The sequence below is a fragment of the Equus przewalskii genome, chromosome 15 (assembly GCF_037783145.1).
Source record: "Equus przewalskii isolate Varuska chromosome 15, EquPr2, whole genome shotgun sequence".
Lineage (NCBI taxonomy): Eukaryota > Metazoa > Chordata > Mammalia > Perissodactyla > Equidae > Equus > Equus przewalskii.
Window position 1 is genome coordinate 37,133,435 of NC_091845.1, and position 12,872 is coordinate 37,146,306.

The window sequence follows — 12,872 nt, forward strand, 5'->3', positions numbered from 1 at the left end:
AATCATCCAGAAGTTCCTGCTGTTGCTATTTTTGTAAAGTAGAGGGTCGTTAGGTGTTGTTTAAGCGACTCCTCCCCCTATTAGCTATGTGAGCTTCATCTCTCAGACTCTCAGTTTCCTCATCTATGAAATGGGGGTAGGAAGAGAGCCTACCTTGCAAGTTACTGGGGGAATAAGATGAGACGAAATACATCACTGGAGGTCAGCTGTGAGTAGCTGCTCTCAAATCCTTCTGTCTCTCCATCTGTGAAATGGGCCCACAGTCCAGAAAAGCAGAGGCAATCCTGATTTCTAATGTTCTGTCTTTCTATCCTCAAGCATCATTGAAATGTGCCAGAAGTTCCAGACCCTGGGCTTCCAAATGGCACCTCCGAGGCAGCACCGCATCCAGGAATGCAGCAAAGACTCCGGTGAGGCCTGGGGCGTCACAGATTGGTGGTTTAACAGAGGCTGGTTGTGGTGGCAGTGAGGGAAGCAGGGTAGAGTGGAGTGGGGAGAGACATGGAGCAGTTGTGTGTGTGTGTGCATGTGTGTGTGTGTGACTTGGGGTCAGAGAAGCAGACAGGAGTGGGAGGTCAGTGACAGTTAGGAGAGGAGGAGGGCACTTTCTGAAAGCAAAGGGGACTTGGACCAGCAGGGGAGAGAGGAAGGGCATTCCTGGAAGGAACCTCTGTGAGCAGAATCAGGAAGGGAGGAATGAAGCTGACCGTGCCACAGCTGACTGGAAAGTCTCCTGGCTGTCACCCAACCAAAGGTGGGCTGGGGATCTGGGGAGAAGAGGGTAGACAGGTAGCAGGGTGGGGGTGCTAAGGGAGCAGAAGATTGTGTATAGTTGTGATGACAACAGCACGGACGGTGTGGTGCTGGGCTGGGTGTTTATACACATGCAGAGTCCTCCTGGGAACCTGTGCCATCATCCCACTTTACAGAAGCAGCAATGGAGCCTCAGCCAGCTTCCTTTACTGTGATTGCTGGACCCTGAGACTCAGTGTGGCTGGAGGTCAGAAGCTGAAGCATAGTCTGGGGGGCAGAGTGGCTGAAGCCCCCTCCTCTTCACCCCTTTCCACTTGCTGGGCTTGCTGACAATCACTGGTGTAGCCACCCTGTGCTCCACAACACTAATTGCCACGGCTACCCAGGTATTTCCTGCTAAACACATTCATTTGCTGTGTGGTGATTATTGTAGGGATGTGAGGCCTCCAGGCTCCTGCCAACTGCTCCCCAGAGAGTTAGAGTGTCATAACACACACACACACACACACACACACATGCACACAACCCTGTAGACTCACAATTGTCTTGCACTGTTCCCTGTCCTGTTCCTGCTACCAAGAGTCATCAAGCCATGAGTCCTCCCATAATCATTCCCAAATGCCTCGTGTTCCACCATGGTAGTAACTGAGGGCCCTGGATTGAAACCCCGTGACTGTCTCCCCCAGTGGATGGGGAGCTCCAGGAAGGTGGCAACTGTTCTCTTTCACAGTTTGGCAGCTCATGCAAAGGAGACACTCAATGAATATTAGTTAAATGAATGGATGATTGGTTGGATGGATGGATAGATGGATAAACGGATGGGTAGATGGTTAGATGGTTGCACGATGGATTGGGTGGTTAGATGGTGCGTTAATTTCCTATGGCTGCTGTAACAAATTGCCACAAACTTAGTGGCTTAAATCAACACAAGTCTATTATCTTACAGTTCTGGAGGTCAGAAATCTGAAATGGTTCTCACTAGACTAAAATCAAGGTATTGACCAGGCTGTGTTCCTACTGAAGGCTCTAGGGGACACACCACTTCCTCACCTTGCCAGCTTCTAGAGGCTGCCTACTTTCCTTGTCTTGTGGTCGCATTCCTTTATCTTCAGAGCCAGCAATGTCAGAATGAGTCCTTCTAGTGCTACCATCATGTTCTCTCTTTTGATTCCCTCTTCCAGTCTTAAAGATCCTTGTGATCACATTGGGTCTACCCAGATAATCCAGGATAATCTCCCTATTTTAAAGTGAGCTGATTAGCAACCTTAATTCCATCTGTAACCTTAATTCCCGTTTGCGATGGTAAGTAACATATTCACAGGTTCTAGAGATTAGAATAGAGACATCTTAGAGGGCTATTATTCTGCCTACAATAGATAGGTAGATGGTTGGTTGGATGGACATATAGATGTAAGGATAGATGGATAGATGTATGGATGAGTGGCTGGATGAATGGGTGGAGGGATGGATGGATGGATGGATGGTTGGGTGGATGGATGGATGGACAGACAGACGGACAGAGAGATGGATGGATGGATGAGTGGATGGATGGCAGACTGAGTCCCCCAAGTGGAGATGAAGAGCTTGAGAAAGAGTAGACCTGCTACAACTCATCTTCTGTGCCCTTTCCCGCTATTAATGTAATGCAAGAGCCCTGGGCAAAGGGAATGACCTTTCCTAGGCTCTGCACTTCTCTTCATTGCATTTTATCTCCCCAACTAGCTCTGACTCTCCCCAGGTTGGGTACCCTGCCACACCTACCAATCTAGGACTACAAGCCAAATTTGACCCTTGCCTGATGATGAGTGAGAGAATGACCTTGTGGAGCATTCAGCGGAGACTGGAGATTGGAGGGGTCCAGGAGGTCCAGGAGTTGGGGCTCTCCTGGATGAATGTGATGGAATATCAATAAGAGGAGCTGGGAAGAGGAGCTCAGCATCCAGAGCTCACTTACTTGGGTGAGATTTTTTTTTTTGAGGAAGATTAGCCCTGAGCTAACATCTGCCGCCAATCCTCCTCTTTTTTGCTGAGGAAGACTGGCCCTGAGATAACATCCGTGCCCATCTTCCTCTACTTTATATGTGAGATGCCTGCCACAGCATAGCTTGACAAGCTCTGTGTAGGTCTGCACCTGGGATCTGAACCGGTGAACCCTGGGCTGCTGAAGAGGAACATGCAAACTTAACTGATGTGCCACCGGGCTGGCCCCAGATCTTTTTGTTTTAAAGAGGTCAATTAACTTTGTATTTATTCCTTATTTAACATTTAACTATAATATTTGATTGATACAAGAGAATATCCATAAATAATTGCATAATGATATAATGGACACTGGTGACCTACCACACAGTGCAAGAACAGGAACGAAATCTGCCTCGTGAGGCCTGGGATTCATGTCTGTTTTGCTCATGCCTGCATCGCCCCCAGCACCATGAATAGTACCTGGCACCCCATGGGCCGGCGATAGATGTTCATTGGTGGAATCTCCCCATGTTCCACCTCTACCCAACTCCTGCCCTCCCCGTCAGTGTATCAAGAATCATGGTTTATGACTTCTCGGCCTTTTGTAAATGGTTCTATCATATACTTATGAATGCCAAAACAATATTGTTTAGTTTTACTTTGGTGGGGGGGTGCTTTATAAAAATGGCTTTAGATGGAATATGGATCTCCTGTAATTTGTTTTCTTCCCTCCGCGTTATAGTTTAGGATTCATCCGTGTTGCTGTGGGAGCTGTGGTTGATTTCTCAATTCTCCTGTCACTGGATATTGTGTTGTTCTTAGTTTCTCCTTAAGAACAGCGCTGCTAAAAACATTCTGGGGTGGGGGGATTTTATTATCATTATTGTTTTCACTTGGCTTGCTCCCATCCTGGCAGAATTCACACTCCTTCTTCTCCCCCACTCCTTGCACACACAGGCACTTCCCAGGCACACTGGTGTCCCAGAATGAGGCTCCCTGTGACCTGAGCAACCCTGGGGGGAGGGGAGGTCTGGGTAGGGGCCCAGCTGTAGCGGCTCTGTACTTCTCATGTCTGGATCCACACCTGTGCACCCCACCTTGATCACCCTAATAAGTATATTGGGTCCCCCAGGCCCCATGTTCAGAACAGGATGAAATAGAAAAACAGACTCTCCGTTTGTGCAGTCCTGGGTTAAAATGTCCAGTCCGTCATGTACAAGGTGTATGCCCTTGAGTGAATCATTTCTCCTTTCTCAGCCTCGGTTTCCTCTTGTGTAAAGTGGGGCAACCTTAGGACCGCCCTCACAGAATGTTACAGAGAGCCCCGTGAGCGCTCAGTGGTGGGCCGAGAGAGCTGATGTTGTTGCCCTTGCTGTTTTCCTACTCCTGCTTTGGCTTCTTCTACTCTCCATCCAGCTCCAAATACTGTCAGGGGCTTTCAAGGGCAACCCACCCACCCCCTTCCACAGATGAGGAAACTGAGGCACAGAGCATAGAGAGCTCCTACCCAGGGACCCAGAGTCCCAGCCATTCCCTGCCATGGGCCTGAGTGGTCCCCCACCAGTACGTCTCCCACTGCCTCTGCAGGGTCTGTGTGTAGGGAGGGCCATGCTGTCCTCTCTTTGCCATGTGACCCTGGACCTACCCTCGAGCCTCTTGTGCTCCCTTTCATGCTCTGTTGTGGCCCTGGGGTATGAAGCTGAGGATGACGGAGAGGGCAGTACTGGAGAGGTCACTGTCCCTAGACCAGGGCCAGTAGCCTACTGTGCAACCTCACTCTGGCCTCCAGCCTAGGCCCAGCAGTTATCTCCCACCCTCCCATGAGCACCCAGAGCCCCATTCTCCCTGACCAGCCCCCTTCATGCTGAGGACGCCAGTCCTGCCTGGTGTAGGGCCTCCCGGACCCTAGCACACTCCCCACTCTGCGCAGGATGGGCTGTCTCAGCCCTGTACCAAAGGGGTGATAGGCAGCCTGATGCTGCCTCTCCAGACAGTTGGAGGAGGTGCGGCTGGAGAGGTGGCCTCAGCATGCCCAGGAGTCAAGTGTTTAATTCTGCAGTCGCACTCAGTTTTCAGATGAGGAGTTGGGACTCAGTGTCACAGCAGGGAAGGGAGAGATGGGGAACAGGAGCCCTGATCCGACCCCGTGCCCAATACCGTCTGCATTCAGCAGGGCCGGGGGGAGGGTGTGGAGGGGGCTCCTGCCCTGAGTGTATGTGGGGGGTCACCTCCAAACACGGACTTTGTGCTGGAAGGAGCCCACTACCACCACTTCAGTCGGCTGGTCCCCATCCATGATGCAAGTCCAGGGGTCAGGGCCAGCCTTTGCCCTCAGCTCTGCTCCAGCACCGTCCTCTGGGAGCAGGCCGGGAGCGAAGTGTGTGAGAAAGGCCCCCATCCCGTCAATGTCCTGCACCGCTCCCCACCTGCCAACACTTACTTTTCTCCATCTCCTCTCAGGGAACCCCCGCCGGCTACTGCAACATTCCCTCCAGGCTCCTGCCCCCGCGGCCCCCAGGCCCCTCCTCTCTGCCAGGGTGGGAGCACAGTCATTCAAGTTATTTTTAGCCAAGCTGCATCCTCCAGGAGATGCTAGTCAAGGGGAAGCCGCCCCCGCGCCTCCCGGAGCTGCTTGCAGAAAAGGATCGATTAAAACCAGTGCTGCCAAGGCCCCAAGCCAGGCAGGCAGCGGCACTGAGACAGGCTGAGCCAGGACCACGGGCCTCTCACCCACTGGCTCCTGGGAGTTGGGGCCGGGTTGTTAGGCATGCTGGGGGTCCCCACATGCCTGTCACTGTCACCACTCAGCAGCTGCTCCTCAGTCAGCCCCCTCCTGGCCCTGTCCCCGCCATCCCTGCCCACAGGGAGGGGGGCATCCCTGCTCTCCCATCCCTCTCTGGGCACGGCCTCTTGACGGTGGGCAGCCTCAATGTTTCCAGGGGAGATGTCGGGGGGCAGGGAAGGATCCCCACATTGTCTGCCTGGCCTTCGGCTGGCTCAAGCCTTGTCTCAGGAGGGCTGCCGAGTGGGACAGAGACCATGGGCCAGCCCCCAGTAAGTGCTCGGCATGAATGGGTCCCTGGAGCCTCATCACAACCTGCCAAGTAGGTAGCGCCCTCATCCTCATCTTACAGGTGAGGACGCTGAGCCACAGGAGAGTTGAGTATTTGCTCAAGGCCACCTGGCTGCTAAGTGTCAAGGTAGGATCTGGGTCCTGCTCTCCAGCCTTCACCAGTGGATGGACTGTGAGTGTTTGAGAATGTGACAACCAACTAATGAGCAAGTGTGGGGCGGCTACAGAAAGATAGGACTGACCAATGTTGTACTGGGGGGGATAAGATGGCCCCCCACCCTCTGTCACCTGCCATGGATGCCGCAGCCCAATCTACCAGAAGGTCATTCCTTGGGTAAGGCATGGCCCTCCTTTCCCCAAGCTGCCATCAGTGTGAGTCTCAGGCAGTGTCCAAGCCCAGAAGAGCTTCCAGGAGTGGCTTTGACAGCGAAGGAGAAGCTGGGTGACCCTGAGCAAGTCACTTCACCTTTCTGAGCCTGTTTCCTCACCTGCAACATGGGATTAACAAGAGTGTGCAATGAGGACCAGTGATAACCGATGCAAAGCTCCTGGCTCCAGGCCCCAGTAAGAGACCCCTTCCCTGCCTGACCTCTGGACTTAGGGCTGTGCACTGAGAAGGTGAGAACACTCTTGGCGGGCCAGGCCTCTGATCCCTGGGGCTTTGCGGGTGCAGTGACAGCTCAGGGAGGCCCTGATCGGCTGAGATCTAGTGCCAGAGAGCCACGGGGAGTGAATGCCGGCTTTGCCCCCTCCAGCCCACTGTGTCCTCCTTACCCCCTCCCCACCTCTGTCTGATCTTATGGGGTCTGCCTCCGAGCCCCAGCAACATGCCTCCTCCCCCAGGAAGGCTTCCAGCTTCCTCTTCCAACTCCCAGAAGCTGCTGGCCTGGATGGGCCCTTCTCTGTTCTGTATCTTCGGGTGCAGCACCCACAGCTTCCTCCCCTCCCATCCCCCCAGGCTCTGCACACAGTGGGTGATCATGGCAATAGCCCTGGCCCAGCAGACGTGTGAGGTGGAGCCAGGGGTCACCATTTCTGTTTGCTGCCTCAAGAGAATCTTCTTCTGCCTGCATTGTTGACCCCATTTTACATGCGGTGGGGGTGGAGCGGGAGTGAGGGGCAGCCCTGGGGAAGTTCAGTGATTTGCCCAGTGACACACAGCTGGGAAAGGGCAGCGCTGGGGCTGAAGCCTGTTGCCTATGGGCACAAGCCCTTCTTACTCAGGGGGCACTTGATGGGAGCTTCAGGGCCCCCAGCTCCTTTCTGCTCTTTCTGGTGTCCCTTGTGCCTCTCTAAACAGGGCTGGGCCTCCTTCTCCCTCCTCAGTCTGTGATGCATGGTATCTGGGATGGGATCCCTGAAGCACTACATGGGGAGCAGGCCAGGGCAGCCCAAGAGCCTCCCCGGACCCCCAGGGGCTGCAGCCCTCCTATGCCCTCATTGCCTGTCCTTCAGCCCAACAGTAGGGAGCCCCCTTCCCCCCCAAACTCCGCTCTGACTCCCTGGTTCCCTCCCTGACTTTCCACATACTCCCTATATGTCCTAGGGCAAGTCCCTTCTCTGAAGACCTCAGTTTCCCCATGCACAGGCTTGGAGAGGGGACTAGATGATCCTCAAGGCCCCTGCCCCAGCGCTGGTTTTCTCAACTCTGCCTGGGGCCCTGGGTCACAGCCTCTGTCTCCTGGAGGGAGTGTGGACTGTGAGGGTTGGGGCTCGAACTCTTTGGGAGGTGACAGCCCCCTTGTTCATTCAGAAGAATTCTTGCAAAGGCACTTCATCCTGCTTTCTACCCCTTAAAGAACCTTCCATCTGATCCTGAGGCAGGGGAGGTTCTGGGACCCAGCCTGGCATTAACCCCAGGCTGCTAGGTGGGTGAGGAGTCCCCCCCTCGCCCCCAGCCTCTCCTTAGCCTGGGCTGGGAGGGTGCAGGCAGGTGCAGGCGAGAGGGGCATCCAGGCAGGACAGGGCTAAAGAGAAAGGGGAGCTGGAGGGGCTGCGGTTGCCATGGCAATGGCATTGGTGGCTCCCCTGGAGGCTGCTGAGGAGGGAAAGGAAAGGAGTCCCTCCCAATCCTCAGCTTCTTTCTTCTTTCTCAGACCCTCTTTGTGAAAAAGGAGTCTCCTTAGCCTGCTGAGTGTTTTCCACCTCAGAGGCAGGGGTGGGAGCCTCTCAGGAATGCATACCTACCCTGTCAAGCCCCCTCAGCAACCACCTACTCCATCCCTCCCCTTCCTGGCAGGCCAGTTCTCTGTGCTGCTGGGCTTCTCCCCATTCACCCTGCCAGTCCCTGACTGCCTGAGCCCAGCTGAGCCCATTGTGCCCTCCTCCCCGGTGCACTACCACCACTACCAATGCCCTCTTCCTTTCTAGGCGCGTTCCAGGTGGGATGAGTATGTCCGAGTGGAGGCAGGGCCAGCACACAAGATGCCCCCACTCTGGGCATCTGTTGGCCACAGAGGCCAGGGACTTCTGGGTCACCTTGTGGTTAGTGTCACAGGGCTCCCTCCATAACCTCACTGGGCACACACCATCCTATGCTCTTCTGGGTCCTGATGGGCATCTGGACCACAGTGACTCTCCATTTGGCTGTGGGACCTCTAGTCATGCCCCAGGACTCTGTCTCCTCATCTGTGAAATAGGGTGATGAGAATCCCAGCACCTCCCAAGGCCGCTGTGTGGTCTCATGGATGCACCGCCAGGCTCTGGGAGGCTTCCTGTCTGCCCAGCACTGATTGCTGCTCTTCTCCCACTACTACAAATGAGGAGACTGAGGCTCAGAGAGGTGAAGTCGCTCTGCTGGCGAGGGGTCAGTCAGAATTTGAACCCAAGTCTATCTGATGTCAAAACCTGTTCCAGGGGGCCTGCCCGGTGGCACAGCGATTAAGTTCGCACATTCTGCTTCTCGGCGGTTTGGGGTTTGCCGGTTTGGATCCCGGGTGCAGACATGGCATCGCTTGGCAAAAGCCATGCTGTGGTAGGCGTCCCACGTATAAAGTAGAGGAAGATGGGCATGGATGTTAGCTCAGGGCCAGTCTTCCTCAGCAAAAAGAGGAGGATTGGTAGTAGTTAGCTCAGGGCTAATCTTCCTCAAAAAAAAAAAAAAAAAAAAAACCCAAAACCTGTTCCTTTAACCCTCAGCAGACATAGTCTCCAGTAACTCTGAGGTGGACCAGCAGGGGCTCTACCCAAGGGTACCCACAAGCTCCACTTTCTCTGCCCTGAACCCTCTCTCGAAGACCTCCCTTCTCCCCTCCTCCCCACCCCCGACCCAGGTACTTGGAGCCAGGGGAGACACAACCTACCCCAGAGAACCTGCAAGAAAGGGAAGACAGGGGCTTGATCCATAGGTGGGGAAAGTGGGGGGGATGGGCATGGGGAACAGGGATGTGAGAGGTCTGGGAGACTCACAGGGCTTCCCACAGGAGGGGAGCTCCAGCCCGCCCCAGCAGTACCACTCCATCTGTGGTCCCATGCTGCCCCCGTGTGGACGACAAGCTCACATTCTGGATTGGGGACCCCACATTACTGCTGGGCCAGGGGCCCCCTAGACGGAAAATCAGTGGTCTGGGCCTGTGAAGGCATACCCAATGGCCTGAGGAATGGGCTGCACCTCCAAACCTCTGCCTGAACTGTCCTCTTTCCTCTCGACAGATCCTGAGCCCCAGCCTGGCATTGCATTGCTGCCCACCGCATTTCCTTCTCCCAGGAGCTTCAAATCCCAGACTGTTGGAGGGAAGTGAGCTTAAGAGTTTTATTTTCCAACCCCCTACCCCATATTTCAACCTCCACATCCATATCCAGTAATTCAACTGCTGTTGCATATCTCTCATATCAGGGAGCTTACTACCTCGGGAGCAGCCCATGGTTTGGAGGAAATTCTGATTGCAGAAATGACCCTGCATGGAGCTGGGATTTGTCCCTCAGTCATAGCTCTGTCCTCTGAGGCCCAGGTGGCCTCTCACTTGGGGATTTCTAAGCAGATCCAAAACCCAACCTAGTACTTAAAGGCCTCCTCCTCTACTGCCCCCTACTCTTCTCTCCTATGGATAAAACACTGGTTCCAATAACCCACTCATAGTCCCTCTTATCTGTGCACGGTGGCGGTCCCTGTCTCTGGAACTCCAGGACTGAGGGGACCTATCACACCTGAGGACTGTCACTTCCCTCCATCCTGGCCCTCCCTTGGATCCTCTCCTTATTTTTACCATTCACTTGCCACTGACATTCTTTCCCTAAGCCCTGTCCCCATCCCCAGAAGCCTTGTGGGGAAAAGGCATGGATGGGACCAACAGTGACTGAGCACCTAATGTGTACTCCACACAGGGTTCGGTGCTCTACTCAAGTATCCAGTGTAACCCTGTGAGGCAATTACTATTTTTATCCCCAAGTTACACTCAGAACGGAAGCCGAGAGGGCAGAGATCTGGACCCAGTAGAAGAGCTGACTCTTATCTCTGTGAAATCCCTCCAGGCTGACTGGCCTCTTGCCTCCCGATTCTGCTATCTGCCTGGATTTGTGAAATGTGTGCATTTAATTTCTCAAACATTTATCAGGTCCCCACATGCACCTAGGATTATTCCAGGCATGGCAAAAATAACTCCAGATGTCTCCGACCCTGTGTTGTCACTGAGGAGGCCCCAGTGGATCCCACTTGGGCTGTGGATTGGACTGTAGCTCTGGACAAGACAACATCACTGCAGGCCACACGGCTCAGGCGGCTCACGTCTAGCCCTGCCCAATCCAAGGTTGGTCTGGTTGCCAAGGTCTCACATCTCTCTCTGTCTTGTGCCCAAGGCATTTGCAAGGGGCCTGAATGATAGACGCTCTGCTGAGTCCAGCTAGTGGCTCTGCCCAAGGCCACACCACCAAAGATGGCCAGTGGACCCAGACCTCCGCGTGGACTTGAGATGGGGCAAGAACTGCTCTCTCACAGAGGGTGGGAGTGTGTCAGCCCCAGAGGAACGGTTAAGTTCCTCACTTTTTTTGTAGCAGAGACTCCTTTGACATCTGATGATGTTTATTGATCTCTTCTCAGAATAATGTTTTTAAATGTGTAAAATAAAATAGGATTACAAAGGATTTTCATGAACAGGGAAAGATGTCCATAAATTATGATTGAATTAATACAATCAGGTTACAGAAGAGCTTGTACAGTAAAGATCCATTTATGAAGAGAGAAAGAGAGACAGGTAAGTAGGTAGGTAGGTGAGGGAGGGCGGAGGGAAGGAAGGAAGGAAGAAAACTATCTCTATACAGGTGGCTGGCACTACCATCTTTCCCACTTTGAAAAGCATGGAGGTCAGTGGCTCCAGGTCATGGTCCCCTTTGGCCCAGGAACAGGTCCCCTCAGATCACAGCCACTGTTCCTCCCTCTTGTCACTGCCTCCCCGCTTGTCTGGTAGCCGGGATTTCACCCTGGGCCTATCCCTGTAGTAGCTCCAAAGGTGCTGCATGGCCACCATCTGTCTCCCCTGTCAGACTATGGCTCTCTGCTCACTGCTTGCTCTGCCACTGTCATAACAACCTGGAAAAACAGTGTCCTGAGCAGGTGTCTCTGCTCACTTTTTAGGAGCTGTGGGAGCTACTGCCCAACTGGGAGGCCACACGGTGGAGCAGCCTGGTTCCTTTAAAGTTGTTATATCCTCCTCTGCTGGTCCCTGCTTGCTTCCCTTTCTCGAGAGTGCAGCAGTCAAACCTTCTCCTCCCTGTCAACCTCCGGCCCCAAGTCTCCCACTCCTTGGGCTGAGGCCCTGACTCACCAGCAGGCATCATGCCACCCCCACCTTCTGCAGTCCCCACCTCTACCCACCAGCTCCTCCACCCGTCCTCAGCACCCATAAAAGACTTTGCTCCTGCGGAGACACCTTCCTCTCTGGCTTCAACGGTTTCTTTGTTGGCACTAGGCCACCCCGTCAGTGTCTGACCCTGCTCTTCATTCTCCTAACTCACACCTGCCAGATTTCTCTCCCCTTTCTCAGGAATGCTTCGGTAAGGAGTCATCTGCATGTCCTGCCTCCACATCCTCCTTTCCCCTTCACTCCAAATTCTCTGCAACATGCTTCTGTCACTCCACGAACCTGCCTTGTCAAGGAATGTCCATCCAGGAGATGTATATTAAGTTGTTCTCCATCAAGTGCTGTGTCAGGCAATGGGAAAACAAAGGTGACCAAATCAGTCCTGAACTCATGGGGCCTGTGCCAATGCACATAAGCACAATTAAACAATCTGGGAAAGTTATATGAAGGAAGCAAACAGAATGAGAGAACATGGAGTAACCGGGGAGATGGGGCAGAGGGTGTGTATTTTAGATAGGGAGGTCTAAGGAGGCCTCTTCAAGAAAGCAGACCATCCAAAGAGTAGGGAGAATGTGGTCCAGGTGGAGGGGAGATCCAGTGCAAAGGCCCTGAAGCAGGAACAAGCATTTGTGCTTGGCAGGAAAGAAAGAAGTCCATGGGTCTGGAGAGGAGTGAATGATAAGGAGAGAGTTGCCAGAGGTAGGGGAGGTAAAGAATTTATTTCCCATGCAAGGGGAAGTCCTTGCAGACTTTAAATGACAAGATCTGACTTTTATCTTAAAAAGTGCCTTTGGTGGGCCAGCCCGGTGGCATAATGCTTAAGTCTGCACACTCAGCTTTGGTGGCCCAGGGTTTGCAGGTTCAGATCCCTGGCATGGACCTACACACTGCTCATGAAGCTATGCTGTGGCGACATCCCACATACAAAAAAAAAAAAAAACAGAGGAAGATTGGTACAGATGTCAGCTCAGGGCCAATCGTCCTCCTCAAAAAAAAAGTGCCCTCAGGTCTCACTGCTGTGTGGAGAAAGAACTGTAGGGGTAAGCTGTGCAGAGGGCAACAGAGTTGTTAGCAGGCACTGCTTACTCATTTTGAATGTCCAATAGGCATATCACATTTAATGCATCTAAAAAGAAACATCTGGATCATTGGTCCCCTCAAAACACAGCAACAAAAGCCCTGTCCTTCCCCAATCTTCTCCATTTCTATAAACAGCACTGCCATTCACCCAGATGTTCAAGCTAAAAACTCAGGGGCTACCCTGGCCTCCTTCCTCTCTCTCATCTTCT

The 12,872-nt window shown here is 53.3% G+C and overlaps 1 long non-coding RNA gene across 1 annotated transcript; it reads left to right on the forward strand.

The window, feature by feature from the left end:
• The first annotated feature begins 317 nt into the window (after nt 1-317).
• On the forward strand, nt 318-3,415 carry LOC139075934 (uncharacterized). Its single transcript, XR_011526947.1, has 2 exons — nt 318-410; nt 2,476-3,415. It is a non-coding gene; the product is annotated as an uncharacterized lncRNA (long non-coding RNA).
• The last annotated feature ends 9,457 nt before the right edge of the window (nt 3,416-12,872 follow it).